This window comes from Rattus rattus, chromosome 6 (genome assembly GCF_011064425.1).
Source record: "Rattus rattus isolate New Zealand chromosome 6, Rrattus_CSIRO_v1, whole genome shotgun sequence".
In the NCBI taxonomy this organism is placed as follows: domain Eukaryota; kingdom Metazoa; phylum Chordata; class Mammalia; order Rodentia; family Muridae; genus Rattus; species Rattus rattus.
Genome location: NC_046159.1, coordinates 26554937 through 26564599, shown reverse-complemented (window position 1 = coordinate 26564599; position 9663 = coordinate 26554937).

Genomic DNA, 9663 nt, shown 5'->3' with positions numbered 1-9663 from the left:
CTGGCCTCAGCACACCTGCTGGGTGACGGTGGAAGGTTTCCTCACTGTGTGGCTGTTTCCTCGTTTACAGAATAACAAAGTTGGACACAGGCTGCACCCAGTTTGTGGGAAAGTGCCCACAGTTTGAAACTGAATGCCTTGAAGTGGGGTTAGTCCTTTCCCGAGAAAAGGAGAGACGTCCCCTCCTCTGAAGTGTCTGTATGCTTTTTACTGCTCCTTAATTCTGGCTCTTGAGAAATGAGCCAAGACCTTGTAGCCTTGCTGGCATCACAGACTGAGAGGAGGGACTGTCCACTCACCCCCAAAATAAACACCTACACTAAGCTGGGGGTCTGTTTAGAGATCAACTTTAGGCCAAGACAGGAACACAAAGTGGATGCTGTTTCCCCAGGACCTGTGGTCCTCTTTGTCAGAGACCCCTAACCCTTCTCTCCTGTACCATGCTGGCTTCTCTGGACCTGCTCAGGCAGGCAGCCCTAAGACAGACCTCACATTTGGTTTAGTGCCCTCCCGCCCCCCTTTTAGGAGACAAGGTTTCATGTTGTAACCCAGGCTACTCTCAAACTCACGGTCCTCTTGTCTCTGTCTCCTAAGGCAGAATATTCCATGTGCGTGCTATATTCCTGGTCTCAAATACATTAGATAAGTGATCTCCCCAGGAGCTGTAAGACCAGTCCATGTCTGGTGCTTTTATTTTGTTTTGCTTTCATGTATAACTGTGTGAGCGTGTCAGGTCCTGTGGAACTTGAGTTACAGACAGTTGTGAGCTGCCATGTGGGTACTGGGAATTGAACCAGGGCAGTGCTCTTAACATCTGAACCATCTCTCCAAAACCCATGTCTGGCCTTTTTTTTTTCTTAACACTTAGAAACAAAACAAAACATCAGGCTGGCAAGATGGCTCACTGAGTAAAGGTATATACTGCCAACCCTGAGCAGCTGAGTGGGACCCCTGAGACCCATGTGGTAGAAAGAAAGTTACCTCTGTAAAGCTGTCTTTAAGTGCCCTGTCCACACATAAGTAAATAAATAACTCTCTCTGAGGGAAAAGGGAAAAGCATATATGATAGTCTCAACTGTCAACTTGACTGGATATAGAATTGTCATGGGGGCTGAAGAAATGGTTCAGAAGTTAAGAGCACCAAGTGCACTTCCAGAGGTCCTGTGTTCAATTCCCAGCAACCACATGATGGCCCACAACCATCTGTAATGGGATCTGATGCCCTCTTCTGGGCTGTAGGCATACATGCAGGTAGAACACTGTATACATTACAGATAGATAGATAGATAGATAGATAGATAGATAGATAGATAGATGTCATAGAAACCCACTACCATAGCTGTGACTGTGTTACCTGGAAAGGTTTAACAGAATAGAAGAGGCCCACCTCAAATGCCTCAGGTTCCAGCAGTCCAGAGCAGTGCCCCAGGGTAAGGAGGCAGATGTCAAGCCTGCATGCCCTCACCTTCTAAAAATACTGAGGAAGCATGAGCCCTGCTTGTCACCACACAGATATCTAGTTGCTCCCATACGGTCCCTGTCTGCCACCTAGCACCTGCTCCATTGGGCCTCTTCCTTGACAACTGACTTGGGTCTCGGATGAAGCCGGGTACCAGCATTCCTCTCCTTTCTGAGTGTGGACACAATGTGGCCAGCTGTTCCACAGTCCTGATGCTACGCTTTCCCTGCTGTGATGGGCCGTGCCCTCAAACTGTTAGCCGGGACACAGCCTTCCTCCTTCAAGTTGTCCCTTATCAGGTATTTGGTCAATAAGAAAGCTAACCGTACAATACAATATGTCAGAGCATGTGTCCAGTACGCACTAGGTATAAATTCTCAATAATTCTCAATCAATAAACAAGCCAACAAACAGAGAAAGAAAAGGAATAAAGGGATCTGGCAGTGGGTGGGGGGTGGAACACTTAACCACTCTTTCAGAGGACCCCGGGGTTCAATTCCCAGCACTCATATGGTTCCTCACAGCTGTCTGAACTCAAGTTCCAGAGCATCCAATGCCTCTTCTGTCTCTGAAGGTACCAGATACACATGTGGTGCATAGATGTACACTGAGGCAAACACTTATACACATGAAATAACAAAATTAAAAAAAAAATTTATCCTAGTCACAACCTAGAGATAAGACTGTTACAGTTGAATCCATATCTTACCAGATTTCTATCTGTATATAAATATGTGTTTATGAATAGGACGGCACCATCGCTCTTTGTAATATTAGTAGCCCCTCGTTAGCAGGTAACTAGCAGAGGTCACAAGTCACGTGGCAACTAAGGGGCGGTGCTGAGTCCCAACTCGTGCGTCCTGCATGTCCCCGGCCTTCAAATGGGCTAGGGTTCAAACTCCAAAGAAGCTAGCAGGACACACATAGGAAAACAGAACCCTGGCAAAAGAAGGGCTAGCTCTCTCTCTCACATGTAAGCCTGAACCTGCCTTGGTGTCCCAAAGTCCAGCCTGAGGAGCTAGGCTTTCCCGGGTGTTCCAGATCTCTCTCAGGAAAGCCATGCAATGATGGGGGCAGCTGTTGAGCAGAAGGCTTCAGGGAGCAGGTGCTAGGTGGCAGGCAGGGACCGTATGGGAGCAACTGGATATCTGTGTGGTGACAAGCAGGGCTCATGCTTCCTCAGTATTTTTAGAAGGTGAGGGCATGCAGGCTTGACATCTGACTCCTTACTCTGGGGGAAAGCTTGTGACCAGGACAATGCCAGTGAAGGGAGATCAGCATGCACTAGTGACTGACCATCCATCCATCCATCCATCCATCCATCCATCCATCCATCCATCATCTACCATCTACTCCTGATGTACATACTAGGCAGACACTGTGCTGGGCACTAGAGGACTGACTTCCCCAAAGCTCCAGCCTTCCAGGACCAGGGACTTCCAGGAGCTGTGAGTGGCAGACAGAATAGCACAAAGGTTAGGGGACTCTGACCTAGGACAGACCTGGATTCAAGTCTCAACTCCTTTACCTCTGAGCTCTGTGACCTTGGGCAAGCTAATCTCTCAAACTAAGATCCCCTCCAAGGGTTTTGATGGAAGATGAATGAGCAGATGCATGTGAAGAATTTGAAAGAACATAGTGCACTGGGTGTGGTGGTGCAGGACTTCACTCCCTGCATCTGAGAGGCAGAGGCAGGAGAAACTCTGTGTTCTCGGCCATCCTGGTCAACAGAACAAGTTCTAGAACAGCCAAAAAAGAAGGAGGAGAGGAAGGAGGAGGAGGAGGAGGAGGAGGAGGAGGAGGAGGAGGAGGAGGAGGAGGAAAAAAAAGAAAAGAAAAGAAAAAGAAGGAAGAAGGAAAGAAAAAAAAAAAAAACAAAGAAGAAGGAAACAAAACAACATTAAGTCAGCAAGGGTATTGAAGAGGGGCATGACAGATAAGCAGGTAAAAGCTCTTGCCACGTAAGCCAGCTGATCTGAGCTCAATCCTGTGACCCACATTCCATGCCCTTTCCAGAGGACTCAGGTTTGTTTCCTAGCACCCACATATTGATTCATAACCATTTGTAACTCCAGTTCAGGGGATCTGATGCCCCCTTCTGGCTTCTGAGGACACTGAGCATGAACACAAACTCATACACACACACACACACACATTTTTTTTAAAGAGGCCACAGTCAGGTCAGGCATGGAAGTACATGCCTATAATCCCAGTTCCTCATGAGGGAGAGGCAGGAAGTTTGTTGAGACCAGGAATTCAAGGCCACCTAGTTAACAGTCATGGTGAATGCCTACAGCCCAGCACTTGCAAGGTGAAGGAGGATCAGGAGTTCAAGGTCATCCTCAGCTACCGAAAGGCCACATGGGGCAGTCTTTTAAAAAAGAAAAAGCAGCTGGTGACACAGCTCAGTTCAGTGGGTGTGAGGGGCTGACTCCTCCTAGGCACAAGGTTTCGTCTTGGTCCCATGACTGGAGAAGGACAGAGAATCTGACTTTGGCTGGGCTCTTTCTGGTTTGGCTGTTTCCAGTTGGGCTGTTTCTGGTGGGATCCCTTGACTCTGGTTAGGAAGCTACTTCAGCTACTTTGCAAAACCCAGACTAGGCCTACACTGGTTTCTGGTGAGAAGACAATTAGAGGAAGGTTCCTTCCACCCATCAGAAGCAGAGAAGCAGCATGGCTTCATGGGAGCCCGAGGTCACTCAGCAAAGACAAGGCAGGCAGGCTTAAGTCAGATCCCCAGATCCACTCAGAACTCTGCCATTGCTGGCTTGTTCGTTCCCCCTTGGTTTTCTTCAGCTTTGTCAGCATCAGAGGCGCTGCGCAGAGTGCGGGGTGGGCTCAGTGACTGTGTCCTCGCATTTATTTCGTGGTGGCCTTGGAATCCTGAGATCAGCAGACAGAGCTGCCACAGGAGGTCTCCAGCCGCCCCTGCTGGGAGAGAAAGGAATGAATGAGTGCTGGCGAGGGCAAAGCACTTCAGCTGGTTCAGGGTCCCAAGCTGGCACAGTCCTGCTGCCTTCAGGACTGTCGTCACCCCAGCTTTGAGCCTGGGGACTCAGCGCTCCCAGCATCCTCTCTTGTTTATCTCCACTATGGTCTCCTTCATCTATGGCCAAGACCAAGGATACTGCAGTAGACAGCACCCATTCCTTGCTGAGCAAATGAGATCTTGCATTGAAGGGGACCATGGAGCACAACTCTTCCTTCTCTCTGTTAGGCCCTTTCTGAGTGGATACAGCGTTCATCCACCCATTCATTCGCCCTGTCAGGTGAGGTGCTGAGGGAGACAAAGTCCATGGTCCGTGCAGCACCCATTGGGGTGGGACGAAGGGTCATTTTATCTCCCGGCTTCCCCACTTTAAACACTTGATTCCCTGCTAATCCCTGCTGATTTAGGAGATTAGGAGGGCAGGACCACGCAGCAGGCAGGGATCTCCACTGCATCCTAGATGTCTGCGTGCCATGGGAGCTGGAGATGTGTTCGTTAAACTGGACTGAACAGGCAGACATCTTGGCAGGCTCTGTCCCGGCTGGGTGGGGTGGGAAATTCAGCACCTTCCCCTTTTCCCATCTAGCTGACAGATACCATCTCCTGCACAGGGCCTTCTCACCTGGATTACAGCCAGAAAGTGTTAGCACTTCTTGTTCTAATTGCCTTACATTCCGAGCAAAGAATGCTCGCCTTTTGAAATGTATGCTCTAGTGGGGGCACTAAACTCACTCTCACCGAGGTGTACAATTTTGACTTTCAGCTTCTGGATTTGTTTGAAGACAAAGTCATGCTTTTCTTCCTTCCTTCCTTCCTTCCTTCCTTCCTCTCTCCCTTCCTTCCTTCCTTCCTTCCTTCCTTCGCCTATTTACTTTTTGTTCTACATTTAGACTTCTATCTGGATTTAGGATTTCTCCATTACAGCTTGGAGAAAACCAGTGAGTGGCTCAGATGTTCTGAGGTGATTGATACCTCCGCTCTGGTGTGGCTGAGGAGATGAAAAGAAGGGGCCTCGGGCTCTCTGAGCGGGGCAATGCTGTGTCTGAGGACAGAGGCTGCCAGAGCCTACTGCCCGCTGGGATAAAATGATACCTGGGCTCTGTTTCATTGGCTTCTCTGTGGGAAAACCTAGAAATACTACATGAAACACTTTAGACTGACCCTTTGAGGGTTTGGTTGGTTAGTTTCTGAGGCAAGGTCTCATTCTTGAAGCCCAGGTTGAACTGGAACACCTGTGTAGCCCAGGCTAGCTGTAAGCAGTCCTCTTACCTCACCTTCCTAAGTACTGGGATTGAGCCACCATACTGGGTGGGCCTTCTGAGGCTTGTGAAACCTGGGTATAGTGGCTTAACAACCCAGGTCCCAGACCCTGCTTGGTCTCAAACCCCAGTAACTCTAATAGTTAAAAGCTGGGTGCTCCTGGGCAACATTACCGAACTGTTCTGATGTTTGGTTATCTGAAAGAAAAAAAAAAAGTGCTATTAAATAAATGAAAAGGCATAAACAACATGAAACTGGGCTGCACAGGCGCACACAGGGCAGCCAGGGATAGGGAAGTGGGCCTCATACCCAACTTTGCTGTTATCACCTGGGCTCATCTTCCATGAGTGTCTGATTCAGCGATGAAACCAGAGAACCTGCCCACCCATCCCCCACTCCTGTTGGGGATCAAGCCTACAGTGAAAGGGAAGTGGTCTGTCACCAAGCCCCGCCTCTAGCCCGGCACCTTCATTACCGTGTGCTCCCAGCTGCTTCTGCTCTACATCAAATCCACACACGTTGAGAAGGGTATTGAAGAAAGAGTGCAGGCTTAAGCACTTCCATATGGGCACACAGCCCTTCAGAGATCTCACGACTTTGGGCAGCTAATTTCTTGGAACTTCGGTTCCTTCACTTAACAAATTTGGGACTAGTTCCACTATAAAAGCTGTGCCCGGCAGGCAGGATTGTCTTTGACTATTACTCTTTCCGTGTTAACTCTTTTACTTGGCTCTTAACAACCGGATCAACAGAGCAGCAGCGGATCAGCAGAGGTGGGCTGGGTGAACCTGGAGAATATCGCTTTGGGGGAAACTTCAGAGCCAACGTGGACTCTAGAGCTAAATGCCAAATGGGTCTGGAAACCTCAGAGCAAACTTCTGACCCAGAAAGTGCTCTGGTCTGGGGTGTGCGCTGGGGGAAGAACAGACAGATCCTTGGGCAGTCTGTGTGTGGTAAATCCACGGTTAACTGCACTCTGAGTAGTCCTTCCTAAAGGCCATTGGCAACGTTCTGTTTGCAGGGGAGGTGGACAACCTCCCCGGAAAGAGTAAGCAGGCCCTGCCTAGTTCTCCCACGCAGGCCCTCCCTTGGAGCCTCCCCGCACATTCTGCCTCCTCTGGTGGAGGACCAACCCTGTTGGCCCCTTTTACTTCTTACTTGGAATTCAGAGAACTCAGATTCCAGCCGGGGAGGGGCTGAGCTAACCTGAGCCTCTCTGAGCTGTTTCCGGGCCTCCTCTGCTGGACAACCGCAGCACCACAGCCCTTCCCCGAAGGCCACGCCCCTCATCTTTAACATTGCAGCGGCCAGGCTCAGACCTGGGGCCTGGGGCAAGAGCTGAAGCCTCCGGGTGAGGCTGAACCCAAGGCAGGAGGAGCTTTCAGGGCCAGTCAGGTATTATCACCAGAATAACACGCAAAAGACACCCCGCCCTACCGCGGATTAGAGGCTGTTGATTTTTAAGGGCAAAACCGCTGCTCTTGGCATGGAAAGCCAAGGGCAGCACAGTGGCAGCATGGGGCCTGCCCCAAACAGAGAGCTCAGGAGTCTGCCCTTTTGTGGGTTTTGGCCTGAAGACAGTGACAGCACCGGGCCTGTCAGCCCTTCATGAGGATCACAACTGAGTGAAGTCCAGGAGAGAAAAGACAGCCCTTGGGGGTGGAGCAGGTTTTTCCAACACGCATCCTGTCCCAGAAGTGATGCCTCACCCTTAAGCTCTTTTCTTTAGTATATTTGTGGAAAAGCACTGTGTATTTGAGACACTTGAGTTCCTTCTTTAGCATCCTAGCAACAAACACAAGCTAAGGCACTGAGCTTGGGGACTGTGCAACCCAAGAATATGCAAGAGAGGAGCTAAAGAGTAGAGACAGTAGTCGGGCATGATGAGACAACCTAAGTTCAAGACTAGCTGGGCTTTGCAGTGAGTCCTCGTCCCAAAAGGGTAGAGAAGACAGCAGAAGAGGGAGCCATCTAGAGGCTTAAAGAAGACCAAAGGCCAGCACAGACAGAGGAGCAGAGCCTGTACCCAGGGAAAGGGTCTAGTAGAGAGGGGACACTTCTCCCAGAGGCATAGAGCAGATAGACCTTCAGAGGCAGGCAAGAAGGGTGGAGTACGTTCAGGGAACAGTGACTAATGTGTGCCATTGCTTCTCAGCATCCCGCTTGGGGCACAGGCAGCACCTTCAAAACAGTTAGCTACTAGCCCGCCCCATGGATACAGGCTGAAGAGATGAACAGCCCAGAAGGGAGAAGGCTGCAAGCCAAGGGCAGGAGCAGGGACCCGTCATCGGGCTTGGGTGAACATTTCCTTTCTTGGGAGACTGCTGTGGTATGACAGGCCTTGGGTGTGGACAGAGGCTGCCCAAGGAGTAGAGAGGGGCATTACAAGTCTCTGGGGCTTGTGGAAAAGCTAAATGGTGCCTACACCAAAAGTTGGGCTGGGACAGGCCCTGAATCAGAACAGATTATTTAAAATGCCTTGTAGGACCATATGTGGGAGTATAAGTCTGAGTTGGGGGTTGTCTGCTTGTCATATATATTTAGTATTTCTCAAGGGCCTACTTCCCCTCCTTCCTCCTTCTCCTTTGATGCCGATGATCAAACCCAAGGCCTCATGAATTCTACAAGGCAAACATCCCACAAGGGAGTTAAGGCCCAGCTGCACACAGCAAGTGGGGCAGATGTTCTCATCTCACAGCAGAAGAAGCTGAGGTCGACCAGTTCTCCCAGATGCTTCTGTTACCTCTTAACATTTTGAATCTGAGGTTTGCCTTGGAGTCAAATTCAGGTCTCTGCCCATAGCAGTGCAGGGGTTGGGGACACAGGCCTGGAAGATTCAGGAAAGTCTGGAGCAAGCTTCCTTGGGGCTGAGGGCTAGACTTCTATTGAGCAGTATGCTCTTACTAGACTATCAGATTGCCTTCCTTCAATCTCACAGTAGTCATCTTTAGGGTTCTTTGTTTTGTTTCTTTCCTAGGTTGTCCTTGCCTTCCTCCTGTCTCGGCCTCTGAGTGCTGGGATTCCACCATGTATTGTTCATATGTTCATCATTGGATCCTAAGCATGTTTTAGCTTCTGGGGTAGGGGAGGGGTTAACATACAGACTCCAATACAGAAAGAAGGACACACTCTGCTGTGGTTTTTGGGTGAGCTCCTCGGGCTCTTTGCATTCTGCTGCAATGGTAATGCTCTCATCTACTTTGCAGGGCTAAGTGAGGACTAAGCTGACTCATGTCCTGTATTTAATGCTGTGCCAGATGCCAGAAATGTCCTCCATAGCCATGAGCTACATGGTTCCAGCATGTCGGAACTACATAACCACACGATATATTGGGCCTACATGACTCCAGCATGTTGGAGCTATACAGCCACACAGTATATTGGGCCTCCATGGTTCCAGCATAGGAATGTGTGCACCAGAGTGGGGCAAGTCCATCACCTTCCCAAGCTGGACTCTGATAGGGCAGCTGAACATCCCAACCCCTACTTAAAACCCATTAGTAGAATAGTTTTCCTGAGGTTAACATTTAAACAACCACTCTAGGCTGGACCCACCCTTTCCTGGGGTGAGAAATCAGCCTGGGACTCACCACCAATTTTCCAGATGCTCTTGGAATTCCTAGGTAGACTACTTCTCTGAGGCCAACTGAAAGGTCATCATTTGACCTACTCTGTGTATAGCCTGGGTTTGAGCTGACACACAGAAGGACTGCCTGCATGGCTTTTCTCAAAACTGACAGGAGTGACTCATCCAAAGGTCACCAGTGCCTGGGGCTGCATGGGGCAAAGTGATTCACTGTCTCTAGCCTGGCCTGGCCCCACAGCTGCCTGGCCTTAATTCCTCTCAGCGGATATTCTCAAGCCTGAGATGCTCCACCCAGAGGAGGGCGACTCCTCATTCTTAGATGTCTCTGCTAAAAAGAACTCAGCTCTGTACTTGCACAGACATGGACAG